The sequence below is a fragment of the Myodes glareolus genome, chromosome 1 (assembly GCF_982192425.1).
Source record: "Myodes glareolus chromosome 1, mMyoGla1.1, whole genome shotgun sequence".
NCBI lineage: Eukaryota > Metazoa > Chordata > Mammalia > Rodentia > Cricetidae > Myodes > Myodes glareolus.
Genome location: NC_142026.1, coordinates 20,241,370 through 20,268,322, shown reverse-complemented (window position 1 = coordinate 20,268,322; position 26,953 = coordinate 20,241,370). Strand labels below are relative to the sequence as shown.

The 26,953-nt window shown below is 41.2% G+C and overlaps 1 long non-coding RNA gene across 1 annotated transcript in view; it reads right to left on the bottom strand.

Annotated features, from left to right (window-relative positions):
* Positions 1-11,623: 11,623 nt before the first annotated feature.
* The window catches only part of LOC125416395 (uncharacterized), a 91,485-nt gene continuing 76,155 nt past the window's right edge, over positions 11,624-26,953 (bottom strand). The window contains exons 3-4 of the long non-coding RNA XR_007236873.3: positions 12,569-12,742; positions 11,624-12,481 (exon numbers count right to left, since the gene is read on the bottom strand). This is a non-coding gene — a long non-coding RNA (uncharacterized LOC125416395). The remainder of the gene's footprint in view (positions 12,482-12,568; positions 12,743-26,953) is intronic.

The window sequence follows — 26,953 nt, the reverse complement described above, 5'->3', positions numbered from 1 at the left end:
AGTTTCTAGATCCATGCTACCACCAAGAAACATGCTGTTGGTTGCTCATAAACACCATTTAAGGGTTGATAATATGACCTCTTAAAAGAACTGTGAGGTTTTTGCCACCAATGCTGAATCAAGAAGCCTCTCTTAAAAGAACTGTGCCTCTCCTTGCTTCTAGCAAACAGAGCCTCCCCCCCAAGAAAATGCGGCTACCAAAAAGCCATGCTTAACCTGGTTCTTTAGTGTCTAGAATTTCTTCCAAAGCTCTCTCAGGTTTTATGTGGATGTAGTTGGGTACCATTTGTAGACAGAAGATTCTGCCTTGTTCCATTTCTGTTCAGCAGCCATTCAGTCCCAAATAAACACAGAGGCTTATATTAATTATAAAATATTTGTCCTATTACTCAGGCTTATTACTAACTAGCACCTATGAATTATATTCACCCATAATTCTTATCTATGTTTAGCCATGTGACTTGGTACCCTTTTTCAGTAAGGCATTCTCATTTTGCTTCCTCTGCATCTGATGATAACTGACTCTCTGCCTTTCCTCATCCTAGAATCCTCTTAGCCTGGCCACCCAGCCTATACTTCCTTCCTGGCTACTGCCCAATCAGTGCTTCATTAAACCAATATGAGTGACAAATCTTTACAGTGTGTAGGAGCATTATCCCATAGCACACTACCGCCATGAAACATAACCTTACTGCTTTAAAAATGAGAACCTTTGCATTTTCTATTAGGAAATGAGTCCATTTGAATTCTGGAGAAAAAATTCTGCTTGATCAACTCTTCTTGACCAGAAGTCCATATAAGTATGCATATTTCCCAGAAGCCTCGTGCTTTGTGCACTTTGCAGTTCTAAAATAAAAACGACACACTGAGGATGGACAGAAATGCACCATTTAATAAGCGAATCTTTTCTTTTTTGGTTTCATGGGAATCGTCAGGGAAGTGATGGTAGTGTTGGTTTATCTTTTCTCTGTACTGCCCACCCTGCTTCCTCTCCATTTGGCTGGAAACTCCCCCTTTCTTCTGCCCAGAGCTCTCTGTGTCCAGAGGTCTGGCCTATACCTCCTGCCGAGTTAATGGTTATTTATCTTGTTATTAAACCAAGCACAGTGACACATATTCACACAGTGCAAAGGAATAGATCATAATAAATGTATGTTCCCGAATATTCACCAGTGTTTTACAAAGGACAGATTATGAGCCATTAGTCAAAAAGCCATCCGATTCATATTTAAAAAAGAGTGACCGAGAACCAAAACCTCAAAGTATAAGGTAGTTAGGAGGGGTATATTCTATGTTGGGAGCAACTATTGAGTTGTTAGATTAAGTTACACATTTATTTTGTTTTTATTATCGATTGTAAGTGGACGTGTTTCCTGAGCCCACATCTCTCTCTGTTTTGTTATTAAGATTCTGTAGTAACAATACCAAGCACCTTGAACTTACCCTGAGCCCCTTTTCCTAAAGTACTCTGGATATTCCCTGAGTAAAGACCAGGTCTCCTATAGGATGGCAACAGTCTGTGCACTATGTCAAACATAGCTACAGCATGTCGGAAATGGAGGCTCAGAACTAAAGCAAGGAGCAATGTGCCTGTGCTGGGCACAGCCCTGCAGTGGGTGTGCATGAGTGGTAGGGTGCAGTACGGAGCGGGTCACCTACCTTCTATGTTTGCATCAAGTGTTCTCTACCTTGGGCCAAATATGCGTTCAATGTCTTAAATAAATTCAATCCTCTGGATTCCACAGAAATGGTTCCAGAGCCTCAGAGCAGGCTGGGAGTCAGGCTGACATAAATACAGAGCAGATCGGGATTCTCCATTAGTAGTCTGAGAGGGGCTTTCTCTAATTATTCTTGAAGAGCTCAAAGGGGGTGATCCACCCAGGAGGCTAATTTAGTAAATGAAAAGAAAGGCAGCTATGTAGACTAAGGTGTTCTACTGGGGCTCAGGCTTCTTGGCAAAACCAATTTGTGTTTCCAAGAAGGCTGGAGCACTCAGAGGATAAGCACTTCTAACTCCCTAATACCTCACAGTCTCACCTTTGTGCTGTGTACATTAACGTTGACTCCCCCAAAGAGAGAGTTCATAGCTCATAATTTATTTGTAGCACCTTGTTGCAAGTTGGGCATATTTCAAGATCTATGAATCTTGAATACCTACGTTCAATGAATGTATAGGATGGGAATGCTGGGCATAGTGGCTTAGGCCTGTAAGTCCAGCAGTTGGGAAAGCTTTGGCAGGAACAGCACAAGGTTGAGGTCAGCACAGATGATTTAGCAGGACCCTGTTCTGTCTCAGCAAACAAATGATAGATAGATAATAGATAATTAGATGGATAGATAGAGAGATAGATTATCTCTGTTATAGAGTGCCTGCCTAGCACATGCAAGGCTCTTTGTTCGGTGCTTAGAATTAGAGAAACAAAACAAAGAAACAACAGCAAAACATCCCCGAAAACAACCCCGAACAAAGAGCACCTGGGGGGGGGATTAGTAACTGGGACTCCACAGTAGACAATGAACAGGAAGAAAGCAACAGTGTTACCAGGTAATATTAGAGCTCTGACCAGGTTCTGTGTAGCCACATCACATGTGCTATGTTCCAACATTTTTTTAAGTGATTACTGTGATTATTTCTATTTTCCAGAGAAGAAAATTGAGGCCAAGAGGCATAAATACATTCATCCAAGTCTGCACAATAGCACAGTGATTAACCTGGGAGTTTATGAATATTTTCCGTCAGAGTCAAACACTTCTTCTTTTGGGTAAAAAGTTGAGTCAATGCTGTGTTATGACTCCAGAAGAAGGCAGCACCAGACCAAGCAGAAAGCCCTGTGACTTCTTGATATGATCCTTGAGAGGGGTACTTCTGTTAAAATCCTCATTTCCCCTGTTCAGTGCCTCTTATCATTGATCTGTGAGAATTCACTGCAGGGAAGCATCCACTCTGGGGCGACACCGTGGTGAGCCACAGGCTGACAAGTTATGTGTGGACAGGCAGGGTGACAGTCACAGGTACAGACCGAGAGAGCTCTTGCTGGTTTCTGTCTTGATCTTCTTGCAAACACTCAGCGGTGGCACACATGAATATTCATCCTGCTGCAGCCCCTTCTGCACAGCCCTGCGGCTCATCCCCCGTGTGCATGCCACATGCCTTACGTCAGCGTGCGGACACCCCACACTCCTTTCTCGTGACCCCATGCTTGCTCTTTTCCGCTTTGTCTATAGAAAGATTTTCTTCTTAGTGTCTTTACACTCCTGCATCCTCCATTTTGACAGGCCCCATCATGAGATCTACCTGACAAGCACACGTGTGGACTGTATCTAATTGGTCCAATCTAATTGGTGGACCAATCTAATTAGTCTTAATAATAAAAACCCAGAGTCAACTATTAGGGGGTGAAGGCTAAAAGATCAGAAAAGAGGTAAGCAGTTCTTACCTCTGTGAAATCCTCAGACTAAATGGGATAGCCTGTCTCTGTAAGTCCTCAGACTGAATGCTGAATGAGCCCCTGTCTCCTCCAAGCGCTGGGATTAAAGGTGTGAGCCACTGCTGCCTGACCTTAACGGCTAACTAGTGGCCCGCTCCACACTCTGATCCTCGGGCAAGCTTTCTCTGTGATAGCACGAGCAAAATATCACCACAGTGGACCAATGATTTCTTCTGTTACTATTATCAATTTTCTCCTTTTCATTTTCTATCCCTGCTTCATTAGTGTTATATACTTCAAAACCAGGGATTCGTGTCTGTTTGATCAACATCTCAAATGCCTGCAGCCAAGATTGGCCACTGGGATCTGCTGAATGAGTGGTAACAATCAAGTAAAAATGGATCCCAGAACTCGATACAGCTCTGAGTTACATGCCAGAAATTGATGGCAGGGACAAAGCTGGCCCTTGCTCCCTACCATGTTTGCAGCCCATACCCTTATTTCCCTGCCTTCTGCTCCATCTTGTAGCATGGAGGACCCTAAGAGACCACACACTTGATCATCCTATCCCATGTGTTTGATCTCTGTACATTTGTGTCTAAAACCAATTGCCTCATAAATAGTCTCAAACTTAGAACTCATGTATAGACCTGTGCAGATCTCAGAAGTAGACTTGGGGCTAGGTTTCTGCAACAAATACAGGCTTTCTGGAGTATGGTCGGCTCTGGGGGTTCTGAACTCCGGGTGGATACAATTCCTTCACTTTCTGTTCTTCTTACTTGAGTGGAGGACCTCAGAGGAAAGCAGGCTGAGTGAGGTCACTTAGAATCAGAGGTCTCGGTCATTTTACAGGAATGACGAAAGGAGAGGGGATAAGCTGGTATGAACTGGGTTAAGTAAGGAGAATGGAAGGAGGGAAGAAAGAGATGAATGTGTGGCTAAGTAGACTACCAAGCTTGACTCTTTGTGTGCTTACAGTTGGACGTAAATGGTGAGAGAGCATCACTTGAGAGTAGACAGAAGCACAATGGTGGAGTGTGTGTGTGCCTGTGTGTGTGTATGTGTGCCTGTGTGTGTATGTGTGTGTGTATGTGTGTGTGTGTGCCTGTGTGTGTGTATGTTGTGCCTGTGTGTGTATGTGTGTGTGTGTGCCTGTGTGTGTGTGTATGTGTGTGCCTGTGTGTGTATGTGTGTATGTGCCTGTGTGTGTGTGTGCTTGTGTGTGTGTGTGTGCCTGTGTGTGTATGTGTGTGTGTGCCTGTATGTGCCTCTGTGTGTGTGTGTGTGTGTGTGTGTGTGTGTGTGTGTGTGTGAGAGAGAGAGAGAGAGAGAGAGAGAGAGAGAGAGAGAGAGAGAGATCAGAGGTCTCTACCATGTATCTTCCTCAATTGCTCTTCATTTTATTTTCTGAGACAGACTCTCGTGGAACTTGAAGTTGGCCCACTAGACTAGACTGGTTGTCAAGCAAGCCTCAGGAATCCTGTCTCCACCTTCCCAGCACTGGGGTTATAGGAGGATGCCACCCCATGGCTTTTTACACAAGTGTTAGGAATCTGAACTCAGCTCCTCAAAGCTTGTGAAGCAGCCCCTTGACTAGCAGTGGTCATTTCCTCAGGCTGAAGTTGGCAGCCCCTAGGATGAGCCAAGTCAAGAGTGAACGTGAGCTCTACTGGAGTCATGCCTGCAGTCATGGTTGTTAAATTACAGGTATGTAGGAGGCATGTAATTGTATGAGACTGTCAGTGTCTACGAAAGTCATTGGGTCTCCTGGAGCTTTAGTTAACTGCCCAAAGTGAGTCTGGGAACCAAACTCTGATCTTTTAGAACAGTACCCACTCTTAACCACTGAACTGTCCTTCCAACCCATTAAAATCTTGAAAATACTTTACTTTGCGCCACCCCCTTTCTTTTAGTGTGTGGCTTGCTGGTCATTGATCCTAGGGTCTCATGCGTGCTAGGCAAGCCCTTTGCTACCAAGCTATGTCCCTAACTTCAACTTTACTTCTTAAGCACCTTCATGTGTAAAAGAATAGCTAGGGGTGTTTGTTAAAAAGAAGTAAATTAACAATGTTTAAAACCAAAATTCTATCAGCGCTAACACTGTCTCTTTCCTTTTTATTAATGTGGCTTAAAGGGTCTTAAAAAATGCATTAAGACTCCACCACATTCCCCTAATTGTAATTTATGCATCTTCTCCTCCAACCTCCATCTTTCAGGCTTTCTTTCGACCCTGTATTTTCATTTTCCCTCCCAGCAGTGTTACAAGCCATCACCTTTCTCAGTAACAGGGCTGTGATAGTCAATAATTATGTGATTTTTAAAAATGATAAGTTCTTCTAATTGCCTAAGCTAATAAAATGACATAGAACTGATAAGCCTGAATAATGTTCCCTAATTGCTTTTGCTAAAGATAGAGTGGCTGACAGTAGTTACAGTCTTTTAGCTCGGAGGAAGGAACACAAATGTTCAGGAAAATGACTACAAATTTCTGAAGAGAAATGGTAGTTGAGTTTCCCTCTTGATTGGAGGGAGAAAATATAAAAGAATTTGACATGCAATTCAGTTGTATGTTCCTACAGCTTCATTAAAGCTATTTTTTAAATAAAAGATAATGAAGGAGAGCAGAAGAAACAAAATAGTTAAAATATCCAGGATGGGACTTTTGAAATATCTTTTTTTTTTCTCATTAAGGTCCCTCATCAAGACAGTGAAATGACAGCTCATGGGATGTGAGAAAGATGGTTACACCATACATCTGGTATCTAAAATATGTAAACAACACAACTTCAACAGCAAAAAGACAAATAGCAAAAACACACAACAGATCTGAATTGGTGCTTTTTCCTCAGGAGTAGCATAAATGACTTGTTAGTGTGTGAAAGCCAGCACCAGGAGCCATGAGAGAAATGCAATCCAAGCCCAGACGAGATCTCCAGTAGGCCCACTGGGATGACTAGAATAAAAAGGAAGGGAGCAACAGATGTTGACGGGCTTTTGCAGAGATTGGAATACCTGTTTACTGTTAATAAAGATGAGACGGGAGTGGTTGCTCCGGGAAACAGTCCAGCATCTCTTCAGAAGATTTCAGAGTTCCCACATGACCCAGCAGTTCCACTCCTCGGAATGGAAAAGAGAGAGAATGAGCATGCACCTTCACACTAGAGTTCTCGGCTTCTTTCATAATCCTATGAAGCGGAAGAGACTCAAATGTCCATCAGCTGCTAAACGAATAAATACAAGCAGCATAAAGATATTTGGTAATAAAAGGGGTGGAAACCTGGTACGTATTTTACCGTGAATGAACCTTGAAGATGTGATGACAAAGGATCAGTAAAACATGGGGCCGAATATTGTCTAGCTCTATTTATATTTCCCAAATCAGTCAATTCATAGTTTGTACATAGATTAAAAGGTTGTCTATGTCAGAAGGAGTAGGAAATAGGTAAGCAGTGAGTACTAATGGCCTTAGTGTTTCTCTTTGGGGTGGTGAAAATGGTCAAGAAGTAGTTGATCATGACGGCAACATAAATATGGGCAACTAACATGGCCAAATTGTGAACTTGGTCACCAAGCTTGACACTTTGTGTTCTACAGTTGTGTCTACTAGGGACAGTTGGTGAAGAAACACAAATTGACAATAGACAGAAGCAAGATGGCACTCTGTGGTGTGTGTGTGTGTGTGTGTGTGTGTGTGAGTGTGAGTGTGTGTGTTTGTGTGTGTGTAAATCAGTGGGGGTAGGGATGGATTGTGTGTTCTGTGTAATGCATATGGAAAAGGCCACTACAAGACAGTAGTCTGATTGTAAAACTTTGTGACGTTTATTTTTTGGGTTTAAGAACTTTGCTGAAAGCCCTGAGCAGATGTATTTCAGCCCTTTGCTTTTTCTTGCATAGTTTCATTTGAACTACTTAATTTTATCATAAATTCCATAGAGTAATCACAAATTTGTGATGACACTATTTTTTCATACACCCGACCATGGGAATGCTTGGTCTTCTTAGGTCTTAAAGTCCTGGAAACAATTTCAGTTGGCACCTGTTCCTATTTCCCCATCTGCTCTGCTTCTCCCTGGCTCAGTCTCTCTCATACGTAATCATCTCTTCGGAGCCCCCCCTATCCCCTCTGGCCTTGTTCTAATTTAGTTTCAACACAGAAGCTCAAATTTTTATGAAACGCAAATGGAACCTTCTTGCTCCCCAGTGATGAAACTCTTCGATGCCTCCGGACTGCTCCTAAGATAGAGATGTGAGTCTCTGGGGCCCACCAGGCTTTACAGGTTTGTGTCTTCACACTGCTCTCCCTCCTAGCTCATCTCCTTCAGGCACACGGGCCTCCTTCTGACTTCTGGAGGCACATAGTTACGCCCTGGGGCTGCTGTGCACACTGCTCCCCACTGCTGCTGGGCTGTTGCCCATACTGCTCCCCACAGCCCTGCTTCTTTCCGCTCCCCCAAGCCTGCCCACAGGTCTCCTACTGTGAGCCAGATCTCAGCTCTAATGACACCGCATGCCTTTTAGCCCCACTTCTCTCCGTGGGTTGCAGTTACAGATACATTACTGAGCGCTAGTGGTCGGAGATCAACCTCCATCCCTGGTGCTGCCCCACCTCCCTTGCCTGGTCCTACGGGTGTGCGGTCTTTTGACATTGGGACACAACTTGGTTGTCTATGAAATTCACCCTAGAGAACCACACAATAAATGAAGAAAAATCTGATAAGCATTCATGTAACTTCATGATGTTGTGTTGAGCTGCATCCCTAGCTAGCCTTGGCCACCAGTTGACAAGTCTCCCGGGAAGCACACCCAACACAATGAAAGACCGCAGGAAAGGCTGTGATGTACCTTTCTAGAATTTGAAGCAATGGCTTCGGCTAGGCTGGGAGATAATGAGACTGAATGAGCATGCGCCACAGCACTCAAGCACAGACAATAATGCATTTAGGCAGAAGCAAGAGTCCCGCGTGAGAAATATTAAGACACTGGAGGAAAGGGTGTGTGCTGAGTCACGTGAGACACAGTGAAGATAAGGTGAAAGGCCAGGTAAGTTTGATGCTACAAAAGGCCTTTGGGATGGTAGAAGCATCTTTGTGGGTTTCCAGCAGAATGACTGTACTAGCTCTCTGTCTTGGGAGAAGGAACTTGAGAAAAGAATAGAGGACGAATCAAAGAAATGAACCTCATAGCTGGATGACTATTTCCATCAGGAGGCTCACGCCAGGACCGTGAGGTTACAGTGGGTAGTGATGGAAAATAAGATCAACCAGGCCTTAATGTACAAGAACACTTAGCTCCATTTTAGTCAGTTCTTAAAGTCAAAAATATCTGTGATCAACCAGGAACTAATGTCATGTTTTGCAAGAAGCTTCCTGAAATCACATCTTTTCCCTGGGTTCTTCTTTCGCTTCTGTAGAGCGAAAGTAGAGATGCAAGCCCGCTACTCCATAAACGTCCACCTGGTCAACGAAGGGCAGTTACAAATGGTCGCTGAAGATGAATGTGGAGATTTCCTTCCCTGGCACTGGGGAAGAGTTTTCTTAGTCTCTGAGGAAAAAAGAAGCCTCCCTTTGTAGTGAGATTTTGTTTGTGTTTATCAGGCTTGTTGGAGATCAGAGAAGCAGTGCAGCCAGCCACTAGAGAGACCTTTGACCTCTACTGAATCCTCAGACCGAAAGAAGAAGTAATACATGTTTGCACTCACTCACGGAAACTATACCTTAAATTGTGTGTGTGTGTGGGGGGGTATGTATATTAAAAGGAAATGCTGTTTGTTTTCCTGAGTATTATAACCATTCTTGCATTCAATTCCTTCTTGAATTATAAATTCTAGTTGTGAATACACACAAATCCAGAAAAATCTAACTCCTGCACTGCACTGCAGTTGAATGCCACACTTGTCAATTCCTGTAGCATGTTCTGCATGTGTCTCCACACCTTAACTAGTTTTTCAGCCTTGACAATATTGGCAATCAGGGCAGGATAATTTCTTGCAGTTAGAAACAATTCTGTACATTGTAAGCAGTGGCCCAGTTCCTATGTTCTAGATGATAGTGACAGCCTCCTAGTGCTCTAGTTGTACAGTCAAACTATTTTCACACTTACATGTTTCCCCGTGGGGAAGATCAACTGTCAGAGCCCACAACTGTGGATTCGTTACACCTTGACCAAAGGTCAGAGAGTTCAGACTTGTTCTTGCTCCTTCGAGGTTTTTGACAAGAGGTTTGACCCAGGTTATGACTATCAACAGGATGTTTTGACCTAGGGTGTGGTTACTTGATGCTTTAGATATTTGAGAAGGTGATTACATTACTTGTTCTGTGTCTCTTGGTAAGGCAATCTGTTGTCTTTCCCATGCTCTTTGGGTTCGAGTATTCAAAGCTCCTGAGAGATAAACACCGGTTGACTCAGTATTCAGTGGGTTGCCCTTCCGAATCTATGCTGTGTCTCTGTGTATTTCTTTTGTATTTCTGTTTTTCTGCGTAACATTTCTAGTCCACACGCCCCTACTCTGGAATGTATGACTAGGAATCCATCAAGGCTGGACCTCGACAATCAACACAGTGGAGAGTTGTTGCTGCCTTTTCTTCCCTAATGCTCATGCAACGCTTACCAATTGTCTCAATGACATTATCTTAGTGAGTTGATTTGCTACTTCTGCAAACACATTGGATACTATATGACAAGCCTATGATTGTGCATGAAAAAAACATTATACCTAAAATCCTTTAATCATCATTAGTTGTTTTCTGTAAATGAAAACACTAAGGATTGTAGAGATTAAAAGATGTGTTCAAAGCAGTCAAAAATTTGGGAGCATAGTGTAGCTTAAGTCATACGTTTGTGACTTAGCGTGCAGCTTCCTAAGCCTGGCGATGCAATGAAAATAACAGTAATATTTGTGACTACTTGGATTTCTCTTCAAAACAGGTACTTACTATACAAGCATTCCACCCCATGCCCGGCATCCTAAAGAAAAGAAGAACAGAAAGTAACACACCAAGGGGACAACTTCACAAGCAGAAGGACATGATATTCTGTGTAAGAAAAAAAAAGAAAAACGATGTGGAATAAGCTTCATTACATCCGACTTGATTTATAATTAGATCAAATTCAAGTCTTCAGGCTTACATACAGCGAACTCTCTCCCCAGCCTAACTGCCTTTGTTGAAGTGGTATCTAAAGATCCCTTCCTCAGACAGTCCCGAAGTCTCAGTGCTGGTGTGCAATTGGAGACATACTGCAGCTGAACCCCCAGGTAACGCCAGAGAATCTGTATTTTCTAGCACTCTGCAAATGGCTTAAAGCATTCTAGCATTGAGAATGGCCGGAGAGCATGGCGGAGCTGTCAAAGGAGGCAGGCAGAGCTGCAGTCCCGTGGTTTTGTTTTTGATCAGACGTTCTGTGAACCCGGATTAGAATGGATAGATCCCCAGAGCTTTTTGCCTTGCCAGTGGCTTTTATTCTCGCCTTGCAAAAGGCCTGCAAAATTTTCTGCTCCTGAAGCTATCGTTCCATTTTCAATAAGGCAGCCGCTGTTGAGCCCTTGGTAAAACCGTTAGAATGAAGCAGCTGTGGACAGAGGCAAGCTGAGCCTATATTTAGAATGCTGTGTGGGGCTGAGTCTACAACAAATTCATTCTTACCCCTCTTCGAAATGCCTTGGTTTGTAAAACAGAGAAGGGCCTCCAGTATTCTAGCTCTGCAAACTGTGCAAAGCTTAGAGTTGTTTATGAATCCCCGAGGAAGGATAACACATCTGAAGGCATATTTCTCTTCCTCCACACATCTTTTTCTAAGTTGAAATAACATCCCAACTTTGGTTCTCATTTTACGAGTTGGTACACCTTCCTAAGTACCAGCATAAAGCCTGCGGAAGCTAATTGCCGCTAGAAATTACATGTTTTGAGAAAAGAATGGGAGGAGAGCAGCAAATTAATTCAAACCTAATTTGCATTCCTTTGCCAAGTTTGAATTGGGACCAATTTGCAAACGGAATTATCTCCCTAGCCTTGATGGACTTTATAATAATGCTGGAAGTTTCTTAACTCATGGCAGTGTCTTCTTAATAAAGACACATTCACAGCTGTAGACTCGGTGTCTTGTAACATATTGCTAATAATTTGGCTAATAAGATTTTAAAGTTAATTAAAAGGAAAGGAAACCCCATAAAGTCTGGTGCGGTGCCTACTGGTGGGTATTTTAACAGGCTGACCAAGCAAAACTTCTAAGAGGAAAGAAAGCGAAAGCTTGTTCGTTAGTGATTTATTAACAGTATTTTTGGTAAAAAGTTTTTCTTTGCATTTCTTCTAAAGCAAGTGATAAACACTTAATGAGAGTGTTCCCAGGCTTTTTATCATGTTTCTGTTCACGGAATTCTCCAAGGCAGCCAAGAAGTTGGCATTTAAGTAGCTCACCATATTTTTCATTTTAATGTGTTTTTTATTATAATTTTTTTATTTTTGAGAGTATAAAATAACTGCATCATTTACTTCTTTCCCTTTCCACTTTCCAACCTCTCCTATGCACCACCTCTTTCTTTCTCTCAAATTCTTCTTTAATTGCTGTTACATATGTGAGTGTATATGCATACATATATAGTCTTTTCTAAATATATAAATAAAACCATATGCTACTTGTATGTATTGTTCAAGGTTGATCGCTTTGTATTGAGAAAGCAGTTGGTGTGTTCTTCCCTGGGGAAGACCATTTATCCTCTCTCAGCATTTCTGAGTTGCCTGTCTTGGTCTAGAGCTGAGGCCTGGTAAGCTTTTTCCCATTGACATCCTTGCTGAGAGCATGTGAAGACGACCGTGTTGGTTAGATTTCATGGGTGGAGTGCCTCTGTTTCTAGGAAACACATTCTCACAGAACATGTAGTCTTTCCACTTCCTCTTCTGAAGTGGTCACTGAGTCTTGGGTGCAGGAGTTGAGGAGATGTGTGAGCTGGGACTAGACGCTGTAATTTCACATTTTGATCTACTTTGTGGTTTTCTGTTCCTGTCTCCATTTGTTGCAAAGAGAATTTTTCTTGATGAGGGGTGAGAATTGCACTTAACCTGTAGAAATAAGGATTATGTTAACTTAGTAAAGCAACTATTTGCATTTGAAAGGAAATGGTCTGTGGGAATCTGAGTCCAACATACCTGCGTTGGCCAGAGGAAACATTTACTCTGCCTTTGCGGCCCAGCAGCTGTGCTAAAGGAATTCTTTTTTATTAATTAAAAAATACAATATATTTTGATCGTGTTTTTCCTGTCTCCCAGCTTCTCCTAGATCTTCTCCACCTTATCCTCTGTGTTTTTCTCTCTTCTTTAAAACTACAAAACAATAAACACACAGAAAGAAATACCCTCACAAAAACACAATAATGGAAATAAAAATAAAAAAAGCAAAAGACCAATAGGGGAACAATGGTCAAACAAAGTAAGATGAGACAAAAGTCTGCAAAAATAACATTGAGTTTGTTTTGTGTTGGTCATCTACTTTTGGCCGTAGGACCTGGCCTGCAGCATAGTTGATAAACCTAGTGAGACTCTACTGGAGAAGGCTAATTCTTCCTCTGTGAGTGAATATCAATTGCAGGCAGTTTCTTGGTTATATGTAGGACCCATGTCCATTTATCCCTTTCAACACTGGGACCTGGTCTGGTTTGAACCTCTCCATCCTGCCATAGTCTCTTTGAGTTTACATGTGTATCAGTACTGTTGTGTCTGAAAGACACCGTCTCCTTGGAGTCATCCATCTCTTGTGGTTCTTACAATCTTTCCTCATACATCTCCAGGTCTTGAGGGGATTGCATTGTTGAAGACACCCAGTTTAGGACTGAGTGTCACAAAGTCTTTCACTCTCCACACGCTCTGACACTGACACCAACAAGTGAGCAGAACCGTCCTTCCTGAGAGTTTCCAGATCTCCACCACCATCCTGCCTCCTTGCATTCTTTGCAACCATTTTCAAAGAACAGTCATCCAGGTGGCTTTGTGCTCGGGGGTGACAAGCACAGGCCATACTGGCATGTGAAGAGGCTGGCATTCCACAGCATGAGGACAAGCGATTTCTAACATACATGCTGATTTCAGTGTGATACCAGGAAGCAGGATAACTAAGGATCAACCCCAGCTGCTATGTTGTTTAAGCGGCAAAATTTTAATGTCTCTGCCAGGCTATGTATGAATGTGTATATGGGTATGAATATTCATTATTTGTATATGTATATAAGTTATCCATATAATTTGTTCTTTGAGAATTTCACGCATGCATGCATGTATACAATATATTTTGATCATATTTACCAACAACTCCTCTTCCAAGACTTCCTCAGTGCCATATCTCCCTCTAAATTTCATATCTATTTTTTATGATTATTGAGTCTAATTAGTACTGCCCACATACATGAGAATATGGAGCCATCCACTCGAACATGGCCTATCTACCAGAAGCCATATTCTAAAAGAATCTCTGTCCCCTAGCAACCACCAAAGTCAACAGGTCTTTAGCTAGGGTCTACCAGGCTTTCTAATCTAGTTGAATTGCTATAGATTTCCAACCTAGTATAACCCAGTGTATTATTTAGAATGCTGAAATTCTTTTAATTTTAGAATATTCTAGATAGATTCTTCTAAGCATTCCATCCAACCCCCTCCCCCTACCCCATCTAAGCCACATCAGATTCAATTCTGGTAATTTCTAGTTTCAGTATGATTGTTTGGGTGACGGGCATAAAAAAGATTCACATACATGACTCTTGAATTGGATTCTGATAATCTACCTTTCAAAAATCCATTCTTTTATTCTGGCTTGCTGATCTTGAGGTTCTCAGGGGAAAGTAGAGGACATTGTCTGAGGACCTATGTCTACTTCTCACCTCTGTGCATGTATACTGTTTCCTAGCCTCAGATTCTGATGTGGGGAGATTTCAGTGTCATTCTGGAGACACAACTGTGACAGGGGCAGCTTGTTGGCATCCAGTGACCCTTATCTTCTGCAGATGTTGGAGTGTATGAACTTTGGAGACACATTTATCCTGTAAACTCTACAGAAGAAGAAAAGACAGTAGCCAAATATGGCATTTCTGTGAGTAGCTAGGGTTGGACGGTGGTGGGGATCTTCTGAAGGACCGTGTGCAATACATCTTGAAACTTTACCACTAAGAAGAGAGGGAGATGAGGTATGATCTACTAACTGTCACCCATCCTTGATGGAAGGTTCATCTTAAGAGGCTTAGCTCGTTGACATTTCTAGATCAGGAAGTGTTGTGGGAATTTGATCTTTTTCAATCAATGACACTTGGGGTAACTAGTCCTACGGGCATGGTTTTCTCTGATTTGTGACCGAATAAGAAGTGAGGTGGTGGGGGTGGAAAGTAGGGGAAAAGGGTTCCTGACCCACGGTTCTGTGACCTGGTCAGGAGCTTTCCCCATCCTTCCATGTTGGGCTAAGAGGCAATGCCTTAGCTTCATCCTGTGTTTGTGAGTGTGTGATCCTCATTTTACCCCTTAATAAATAAGTCTTCTTCCCAAACATCCATGGGTTTCTCACTTTAAGGAAGTGCTAGGATTTATGAACTGTCTTATCAAGTTGAAAGAGACCTCTGGGGTCAGTCAAAGAGCTGTATAAGAGATTCTAGTAACATCTATATTGGTCCACCTTTCATACTTACCAGAAACGCTCAGACTCAACGTTTAGTCTACGAGGTCCTGTGGGCTGCACAATAAGACAGATGCCTATTTAAGACCACCCACCCTTGATGGTAAAGCATAATTCCAGAACATCTACAGAAGATCACTGTGGGCCACAGTGATGGAGGAAGGTTTGCATTTGAAATGAAAGTGAGGCTTTCACCTCCAAAGAGTTTAAATTAGAGGTGAAGAAAGGGGCAATGGATTCTGTGAGTAAGACATATCATGGGCAAAGGCTTGGATGTAAAAATATGAAAGGCCCAGCCTGTGAGCTGCTGGAGGAAATCCGAAGTCCAGAGCAGGAGACGAAGATGGAAAAGTATTAGGGGGATGTTTTCTCAGCGACCTTAGAGTTGAGACTAAGTGTTCTGACTTGACTTCAAGCCAAGGCATTTCTCTCTATTTAATGGGGCTAAATTTATATGTAATTAAAATTGCTAGTCCCAGTTAAATGGAAAACATTACATGCTCTTACAGGGATAATTTTAAACCAACTGCTCTCAGCCTTTTTATATTCTGTCATGGTAGACATAAGAAACGATGTTAGCATGCGGCACATATTTTATAGGTAGGATATTTCTAATTTTCTATGTGTTAATCCCCATCCCATTCCCCTCTAGTTCAAGGGTGTCCATCAGAATGCAAGCTACCATAATGACTTTGTTACTGTAAAAAGCAATATAATCTGTTAACAAGAAAATAATTTATGAACATTGACCTTCAGTTCTTATGGAGTAACAAGTTATTTGTAATAAACCTCAAAACCAGTTGTGAATAACAACGTCTCTAACATAATACTGCATAGCCACTGCTTTAGAACCAAGAACATGAACTGTGACCTGCAGTCAGGAGCCACACATAGAGAGCCTTGAAATTGTCCCTTGGTGCTGACCTTAAAGGGTAGGAGTAGAAGGGAGCTCGCACTGACACCAAGATGAAGGCAGCAGGGCATTCAGTTGAACTGGAAGCCAAAAGAAGCTCCAGAGCCTTGGGAGATGAGTCAAGTTTTTGCCTACTTCCTCCCCACTATTCCTCTGAGCTAGCTGGAGCTGAAGGAAGGGCTGCTGGCTCCTGGACTGAATCTGCCTCCACATCCCAAGTGCTAGGGTTACAGATAAGCACCACCACCCCATACTTCACAGATACCCGGTGCTGGTTTGGGACCTCTGGCCTAAGGATCCCCTGTAGGACCCACGGTATGCAGAAAAATCCAGAGGAGAGGATATGAGGCCAAAGAGTAAGTGGATTTGAATAATTAGAATCTTTTTAGATCGTTCAGAGTACCACAGGGACAAGAGAAATACATGTACTTGTGGAAAATGACCTTAAGCCAGATCACATGACTTGCTTGTCTTGACAAGGTAGTGAGTGATCACTTGACTACTGAGGATAGGGTGGCCATGGCTTTGCGGGGAGGTCATTTTACAGCCTCTTTGGAAGTCATAGAGACCGTGACCCTGAGAAGTTAGCATGTCTCTGAGATTTTAATAATAAACATTGGTTAATAAATGGATAATAGTGAAATATAGAAGCACCCATAGTCAACCAAGACTTAAAGCAACTTGAACCAGCGTTGCCAGTTCATAATTATAGCAATGCTATAATTAGGTGTATGATTGATGAGAACGTTACAAAATCCTATTTCAGTCTGGAGAATCAGAAAGGAAGACATCGGAGTCTTTGGGTGGCTGACTCAACTTTCCTTGATGAGTTTCATTGAGGTTTAAAGTCCAGACAAAAGAGTCCACATTCATCTTTCTTCCCTTTGCAGGGTTGTGCCTAATAAAGTGTGCGCTGCTCTCACCTGAGCTTGAAATCACACCCCTTAGAAACAAGGACCATGTGACTGTGCTGGTTTCCTTTGTTCTCTGCCTCTGTCGCCTGTCACCCGTGAGTGGTTGAGGATTCCAACCTCAACCTCGTATCTCGGTTTTAGAAAAATTTTTACTAAGAATTCATGGCAACTCTTTTTTTCCAGTTTATAAATGCAAAGGTTTTCTCTACTTGATCCTGTGTAAATCTGTGGATATTTCATTCTGAATGTCACCCTGAAGACAGGAAAGAAGGTGGGAATCCATAATAGAGTTGGATAACTGGCACAAGGGAGTGTTTAATCTAAGGACTAGAAGATTTCTAAACTGGCCCTGTATCTGTGCCTATTGTTTTGTGTAATTCTTCAGGGTGTTTCCAAGCATTTTATCAAGATGGATGAACTGATTAAGCAGCCCTCTTGGTATGTATGCAGCAAGCAGTGATTGTGAGCATGGTCAGGGTTGGAGACGTTCATGCCTAGCATTTCCAGTCCTAACTGACATCATGAAAAATTAAATCAGGGCTCCTTACAATAGAGACGGCTTATCACACCTTTGTTAAAAATCAGTTCTATGTTAATTCAAAAGTAGGAAAATGATAACAAATTAAAGCTATTTATAGCTAGTTATAACTTTTAACCGTTCATTACCTCATGCTTGTTTTTTTCTAATGGAAGTTTTATGTAGGCTTGCAACATGCAGGGATTATAGGAATATTTTGTGGAATCCACAAATATCACATTGAGATGCAGAATTCATTCTGTGATAAGAGATTATTTCAAAGTAATCTTGATGAGACCATAAAATAACATTAACATGGAAAATGTAATGTGAAATTTGATGTGATTAACTTATAGAAATTAAATATAGGGGCCTGGAGAGATTGCTCAGTGGTTAAGAACACTTGTTGCTCTTGTAGAGGATCTGGATTTGGTTCGCAGCACTTACATCTAGTGACTCCTGTGACTGTAACCCCAGGAGTTCCTCCATGGGCATTGGTACATGTGTGTGCAAACAAGAACACACACACACACACACACAGAGACACACAAATAAAAAAATAGGTATTATGAATATACAATGGAACAGGAAAGCACACAGTGATTTACTATGAGACCCTTTCTTTTGAAAGGATTCTCAAAAAAATGGGTTTTCAAAAATGCTAGAACTTCAAATTTCTAGTCTTTTTCTCTCATTATTTTGGGGCCAGCTTGTTTCTTTTTTATAAAGAATGGATACAAGTACCAAACAGTCTAAACACTGGGAAATAGAAAAATTCTGCAGCTTCTGCCTTCCTGAACTTCATATTTTGGCTGGAGAGACAAGGACAAGATACTCAAGCAAGAAATCTTTCAGGTTGCCAGACATTGTGACGCACACCTTTAATACCAGCACTCAGTAGGCAGGGGCAGGTGGATCTCTGAGTTCAAGGCCAGCCTGGTCTACAGAACTAGTTCCAGGACATCCAGGGCTTCACAAGAAAACCATGTCTTAAAAAACCAACCAAACAAAATAACCTTACCAGGCAGGAGAGATACCATGATCATAAAGCAGTTTTCCCAGGGTGAGACTTATCCATATCACCATGTAGGTGCCAACTTCTGTGGTTTCCCCAAGTGTGGGAAACCCAAAAGAATAATTTGTGGTACTGGGAGACCGCATCATGCTTTTCCCTGATGGGAGGAATCTCTGAGGTGACAGTGTAATTAGGTGTCGGGATGGATCCTAGAGGTTCTAGGAGGGCGGAGATGCAATGTGGTTGAAATACTGAGGGAAGGTTGTTGATTTAAAATGTTGTGATTTGATGAACTGATAAGACCTGAAAAGGAGAGGAAACAAGATGGATTGTGGGCCGTGGTGCACCTAAAAAGGAGCAAGAGGAAATGAATTTAGGACTATTTCAGGAAGCAGCAACTTACTGAAATAATAAGCAACAACAACTGAGTGATTGGGTGCTTACTAAGAAACATGGCAAGGTATGCCAAGATCTTGGCTATCCCAAAGCTCAATGTGATGGAGGAGCAAAGCAAAACAAGCAAGACCAATTTAGATAGTGAATTGCATGTAAGGGGATTAATAGGTACAATGGTAGAGAAAGCCAGGGAACGTGGGGCAGATATGTGTTCGGTATTTTCCAACTTTAATGCACATGTGAATTTTCCAGCATCTTGTTAAGGTTTAGATTTTGATTTAATGTATGAGATGAGCCCTAAAGTTTGCAGTGAGAATAAGAATAATGAGTGTTGCATCAGAATCTAAAGTAACTGGCACGACCTCTGCAGGAGACACAACTGATACATATAGTGGGCAGTCTCAGGAGGACTCTACAGCATGTGATCCCGAAGTTAATAACATAGCAAAGAAAAAAAAAACAAAAACAAACCAAAAAAAAAAAAAGAAAGAAAAAGAAAAAACCCAGCTCAAGGCGGGTGGCGATAGTACAAGCCCAGCACTCAGAAGGTAGAGACAGACAGACCTCTGAGTTCAAGGCTAGCCTGGTCTACTGAGTCAGTTTCAAGACAGCCAAGGCTACACAGAGAAACCCTGTTTTGGAACACCACCCCACCCCCCCCCCAAAAAAAAAATCTAGCTCATTTCAATGGGCATTGGTGAACTTGTAAATTGGGCTCCAGGTTCAAAGTTAATAAGATTAATATATTTTTCAAAAAAAATTAAATAAAAAACCTCAGGTGGCATGAGAGCCTTCTTACCTATGCCAGTAGGAATGGCAAAGCTTTATAAAACATGGTCTGAGGATCCAGGGATAAAATGATGGCCAGAACACAGGCATCCTGGTAGGGCAGGGTAGGAAGGAAGCTTGAAAGAGAAGGTAAAGAGGAAGATCTGGATCTCACTGAGGGGTCTAGAGCACCCAATTAGAAGTCAGGATTTCACCAGGGAGGCTCATGCTCAAGAGGCCTAATTTGTTAGACACATAAAGGTGGAGCCGCATCCAGCTTACTAACCCGTGGTCCTGTCAGGGCATATGTGAAAAATGATGCTGGTACTGCACAGTAGGGGAGATCTAGACTTAGAGAAGAAGGAACCAAAGAAACAGGACTGAAATAATCTTATCACTCCTCAATGAGCTGCTGCTGATAGGAAGGAAAGAGCAAGTAGGATCAACACCTAAACAGGAAGTGGGGGATATTTGTATATTTGTACATCATGCAGAATTGTGTTAGGGAAGGGAAATTCTGTCAAAAACTCCAACAGGAGTGAACACATGTTAATAGGAATTCTGTCCTGAAGTTTAAGCTTTTAAAATCAAACCCTAAGAGTTTTAAATGTGTAAATATGTAATTCTATTTGGGGGTGACATATGGGGAGAGATGAGCTATGACAATCTGAACTCTGGGGCTTATTTATTCCCCAAAGAAGAGCGAAGAGGCATAGGTAGAGAAAAAAGGCCCTGGGAGACACTGGAAATATGGGGAGGCATTGGAAATAGTTCCTGTCCTTATAGTCACCAGATGCTGTGTGATGATGGGACTTTGGCCATTGTCACTGTCATTAATTACCATCACTCTGCATCCCTCCTTCTACTGAAGTTCTCCACTGAACCAGAGTTTTGAGGGTTAGTGACCAAGCCATCTAAGCCAGGATTGTCATCTCCACGTGTGGAGGGGAGAGCAGAAGAGACAGGAAGACACAGTGGTAGGAGGGAAAACCACCAAACTGACATGATTGTGGTAGTCCCAGGGAAAAATAGAGTACATTGCCATGCACCCTTGGGGGCATGATTGACCGGACAGTGCCCCTTTGTTAGAGTATAGGAACTGAGTCCTGGGCACACGAAGGTTGGTGCATTCATTATCAGTAAGTTCAGAAGGACCCTGCCTTTCTTGGTATCCAGTGTAGTATTCTTTGTGTTCAGTCAAGGTGAACAAGTATTAATTGTGGAGGACATATGCAGCATTCCTTGTTGTGAGTAGGTGGGAACCCTGGTTCTTGCATTCATTGACATTAGCCTCAAGCTTATGTCAATGCTTTGGTACATAAGGCGACATTCTTATGTTTACAGAATTCCATATGTCATAAATATGAACAAGCTTTCAATGCATATTGTGGGCAGTTCCACACATAAATACTAGATGGCAGCCCAGCACTGCCTTTTGGTGCTGAGGAGTCTTGCCTGATTCTCTACTCAGTGCCAGTGGAAAATTTTAGATGTTTTAAGAAGGGTTTCAATGGGAAAATTTACAGAAATAAGTAAATGATGCTGATGACACATTTGTTAGCCGCCTTTCTCTGAACCACTTTTAAAATTACAAGTAAGACATGCAATTTAATGAGATGGTAAAAACTGAAGACATCCAAAAAATAGTCAGAGGATGTAAATAGCTATTTTATAGGGGTAATGCATAAGGCAATAGCAGTATGCAGTGTTTAACTTCTTGGGAGAAGAGAAATTAAAATTATGTAAGTATGGATTCATTACCTCTTGATCTGATAGAAATATTTCCACAAGTTTTATCCTAGAGAAAAATTAGAGATGCAGTCAAAGATCTATGCACAAATATCCTTCTTCATGCTTTATTTATGATAATCTAAAGACATTAATTCTTAGAAGCTGCTATTCCCTACAGTAGGACATTATACATTCTTAATTGATTCGACTTTATGTTTTAGTCAGCCTCTAACACAATTATATGCAACAGAGTCAGTTAATGTAAAAATGCGCACACACGATCCATAAAAACACACAGAGAAGTGGGGTAGGCAGCCTCTTCGGGGGAGGTAGAGGGATGGGTTTCGTGTGGACTTTAGTCATCAGGAGAAATGATGGAATACAAGTTTCTCCTATCAGGTCATGGCTGGGCTAATGATGAAGCAGAATCATGACCACTATTCCTAGCAAGGAATCTTTAGGAGCATCCCATGTTGGAAACCTAGGTCTTTTTCTTGAATCCTTTTCTAGAGTTCCATGAATGTATGGGGGCCTCAGTATGACACCCAGGGATGCTGTCAGTACACAGATTTCTGTGACAATTAAGAAGGAAATAATTCAATAAAATATCTGTACCCATTTTGCACTATTGACACATGCATTAATCTGCTTTCAATTTCTTTCTTAGCAAGTCTTATGCAACATAGTATTTTTTATGAAAAGCAGGAAATTGTAGCTGCCTGAGCTGTATGCTTTAAGTAAAGACATGAATGAATGAGACTAAGGGAAAATTGATAGCACGGTTTGAGCAAGAGTTTGCTTGTTGCATTCATTTAGAAAACTATGAATCAAGTGTTTGATTTATTTATTTACTGATCTGACTGAGCCAGTTACCCAATACTCTCTAGAAGATAAATAAAAGAAGCCTGTTCAGCATGGCTCAGCACTTCAGTAATTATAGTGAATAAGATTATATAGAAGCCAATCTTGGAATCTAGTGCCAAATAAGAAGTTGAACAGGCTTCAATTTAGGTGAACATATTTTTAAACAATAGCCTAATATAGTCTCTTGTTAACAACATCACAATCTGAATATGGCCAAAGTCCTGATATTTTTGCTTTACCTATCAGCCAAACAGCTTGAACACTGATGAAGGAGTAATTTCTGCAATGGCTCTGCGATTTCAGCAATTTTAGTATTTTTAAATTCTTAAAATATTTTTCAAGCTAAAAAATTTCTTGAGGGTGGGGTGGGGGGAAGGTGAGGGGAACAGGAGGAGTAGAGGGAGTGGGAACAGGGATTGGTATGTAAAAAGAGAAAAGATTGTTTTAAAAAAGAAAGAAAGAAAGAAAGAAAGAAAGAAAGAAAGAAAGAAAGAATCGAACAAATAGATTCTAACTTAATAGAACCTATGACCAAGATAAGGCTTAAGGTTAAAAGGACAAAGTAGGTACATATTGAATGAGGTAGCTCAGATCCAGAACGATAAATATCATATGCACTCACTCATAAGTGATTTTTAGGCATAAAGCAAAGAAAAATCAGTCTATAATTCACAATCCCAGAGAACCTAGAAAACAAAGAATACCCTAAGACAGACATACATGGATCTAATCTACATGGGAAGTAGAAAAAGACAAGCTCTCCTGAGTAAATTGGGAGCATGGGGATCATAGGAGAGGGTAGAAGGGGAGGGGATAGAAAGGGAAGGGGAGCAGAGAAAAATATATAGCTCAATAAAACAATTAAAAATAAATAAAAGAAATATAAAAGAAAAAAATCAAGATGTGGAAATAAAAGATATCAATTTGGATGGACAGTCACTGTAACTCTCATTGCCTCTAACCTAAGAATCTAACTATAAAGACTAAGAAAATAATAGAAAGTGATAACACCCATCTGTATAATAGAATAGCATAGATAATGCAAAAATATATTAACTTTTTCTCTTCATAAAAAGAAATGTTGATAGCAGAATTATTTGTAATAACAAGAACCTGAAAAAAAACCTGAATGCCTCTAAACTGGAGAACGGATAATGAAACTGTGGTACATTTACGCAATGGAGAACTACACAGTGGTAAAAAATTAATGATATCTTGAAATTTGAAGACAAATGGTTGGATCTAGGAAAAAACATACTGAGTGAGGTAACAGACACAGGAAGACAAATATAATATGTATTCTTTCGTAAGCGTCATTTAGAAATAAAGCTCCCCTCCCAAAAAAATCAGCCTACAAGCCACAATCCCAGAGAAACTAGACAACAAAGAGGACCCTAAGAAAGACATAAATGGGTCTACATAGGAAGGTAAAAAAGACAAAATCTCCTGAGTAAATTGGGAGCATGAAGTTCATGGGAGAGGGCAGAAGGGGATAGGGGAGGAAGAGAGGGGAGTGAAGAAAAATGTATAGACCAATAAAGACAATAAAAAATTAAAAAAGAAATGGATATGTAACATATAGATGCTTAATCTGAGAAAATTTAATGTAAAAAGTTGATTTATTGCCTCAGCACACCAAATTTCATTTTAGAACAGTGGGGATTAAAAAAATATTTGAAAACTAAGAAGAAGCAAAACCCAAAGTTATTATTTGATATGAGTACTGATGAGGTTATTAAGATGTTACATGCAAATCTACAGCAATGGCAAAACAAAAAGACTAATTTTGGAATCGAACGCAGATGGACTCTAGAATAAGGGATGGAAAACTGGTCAGTTTTGTTCTTCCATCTGTTTCTATAATAAGGTCATAATGGAGCATAAGCAGGCACGATCACTTTCTCATTGTTGATTGTTACTTGTACAATACAGCAGTAGTGTTGAGTTATCAAGACAAAGACAACCCTGACTCACAAAGCCAAACATAGTAACCATTTGGCACTTTACATAAGACGTTTGCTGCTGGCTATCACGATCTATGACTTTCATCCTAAAGTTGAGATGCTGAGTAGGGGATCAAGAGTAAGGGCAGAATAAATAGTCTTCCCCAGGGAAGAGCACACCAACTGATGTCCCAATAACAAACCTTCAACCCAGAAAGCATAAACACAAGAAACATTATGCAGGCTGAGCAGGTTATAGAGAGGTGGAAAAGAGAGGGGACGGGGAGAAAAAGAAGAAAGCAAAGGAGAAGAAAGAAGAGAAGGAAAAAGAATTAAAAGGAGGCAGCGGAAGAAAGGACGGGAAGGGAAGGGAAGGGAAGGGAAGGGAAGGGAAGGGAAAGGAAGGGAAGGGAAGGGAAGGGAAAGGAAGGGATGTTTGTGATGTTGGCTTGCTTTTGGGGATTAAATACTGCCTCTAGTACGGAAAAATGTTTACAGATATATATGTCAAACATATTCCTTCACTCCCTTTGTCTTCTCTCTTTAGCAATTTGCACTTCTTTTTTTAACATGATCAAATAAAAAGTTACATCAAAGTACTAGCTAATACATTTCCCCCCCTGGATCCTGAACTTTGACAAGGGGATCTTTTAAGTTCTTTCTTAAAAGTTTATCCTGACTAGGAAAACATTTTTCTGTGTCCTCTGAAATATTTGGGCATATACTATTTCCAGCCTCCCATTGACGTGAGGATAGAAACATAGGAAATGAGGTCTCACTCTTTGTGTGAAATGATAGTGCTGTTGACTTGTTAAACTAATTTTCATGGAGAAACATATATGTGACAGGGGCAGAAACAGTGACCTGTCCCCCTGAATCCTCTTAACTCATAGAAGTGCTGGAATGTTTGAGTGGGTTTTCCAGAACAGGATAAAACCTTTTCAAATGAGAGTGAAGAAACAGTAAATTTTATTATAATGGAACACAAAAGAAGTACTTCATATTATTTATTAATTTAAAAGTGCACATGCTTGACCCAAATGTTTAATCTGTCTTTTATCTGTACAGTTGATGTTATGAGACAAAGAAGAAAGCATCAATTTTAGCAACTGTTATAATTTAAAAACTGCCGGGCAGAAGAATGCCATACAGCGGGGCTCACACAGGAGGTTTATTGGAAGAGGAGAGACAAGGTGCAGAGAAGGGAGCAGAGAGGGGGCAGAGGAGCAGACTGGTCCCTGGGAACGAGAGTGCCAGGAGAGAGAAGAGAGAGAGAGAGAGAGAGAGAGAGAGAGAGAGAGAGAGAGAGAGAGAGAGAAAGAGAAGAAGAAGGAGGAGGAGGAGGAGGAGGAGGAGGAAGAGGGAGGGAGGGAGTAAGAGATGAAAGAAAGGAAGGAAGAAAGGAAGGAAGGAAGGAAGGAAGGAAGGAAGAAAGAAAGAAAGAAAGAAAGAAAGAAAGAAAGAAAGAAAGAAAGAAAGAGAAAGAAAGACAGGTCTGCAAGGCCAACCTTTTACAAGGGAACCTAGTGAATGTACACAGGGGTTGCTCTTAGGGGCTGCAGCTGAGGACATGTCCTGTCAGGACCCCAAATGCAGACCAGTACAAATGCCTGACTGCTAACAGCAACTACAATCTTGGAGCTCTCTGTAACATTGGGAAAGGTAGTTCTTTATATTTTGTTCATAATTTTTTGGGGGGCAAATTTGAAAGCATCATGATTAACCCCTGCATGTTTGCCAGAGGGTCATGGAATTGCTCTTTTATCTGAGTTTCCTTTCCATGACATCTATGTGTGCAGGATTTTTGCAGTGTGAATGGTCTGGTCATTTTTCATTTAGGTCAGAAACATAGAAGATAACTCTCATTTGGTCCTGATATCTCAGTTAACTTCAGAGTCTGAAAACCCTCAGGAACCTCTTGCTCTGCCTCTCGTTGTAAAGTCAAGAAGAGCAAACATACCCAAAGTTAGGAATGGCCCAAGGTCAATGGTAAAGCTGCAGCAAAGACTAGGGTCTCTTCCTTGACTGAAGTGTGCAGTTTTTCTACTACATTAATCTTGCTTTGCAGGTCTAGCTTGTTTTCAGCCATGTGCTAAGGGCTTGCCTTTGGGTATGGGCTCACAGTTGACACCTGTGATATCTTGCCAGAGATGATGAAAGCATCCCCAGCCCCCTCTCTTGCCTATCCCCTTCCAAAGGGTGATGATGAAGCTGTCTCATCCTTCACTAGTTAAAAACAAATAGACATATTCCAGCTTTTAGAATTTTCCAATATTTTTTCAGATTTTTAATCACCATTTATGATGTTGGTTATAGATTTGTCATGTATAGCTTTTACTTTTAGTTACTTCAGAGCTTTTATTGTACAGTCCAGGCTGGCCTCAAACTCACAAAGTAGCCAAGGCTGAATTTAAGTTTATGACCTCTTGCTTCCATCTTCTTACACCTGGAATTAAAGACACAAACTGGAACAGCAGATTGTGCAAATCCTGGGGACCAGCACATGCTGGGTGAGCACCCTACCCACTAAGCTACATTCCCAAGCCTGGTATTCACATTTTACAGCTTTAGTGGAATGGAGTTCCGTGAGAAACCCCAGTGTTTGCTTTTCTTTCTTGAAAAACTTTTAATGGCTACTTCAATCTAGTTGATTGCTAGTAATTTTTTATATTGTTTATAGCCTCCTGATTTGATATCAGTAGGTCATTTTTGTCTCCGGGGATTTATTTTTTTTCAGTCATTTGGAATAAAAATGCTCAAGGTATTCCTTAATGATCATTTGGGTTTCATGGGAATATGCAGTAGCATCTCCCTTTCATGT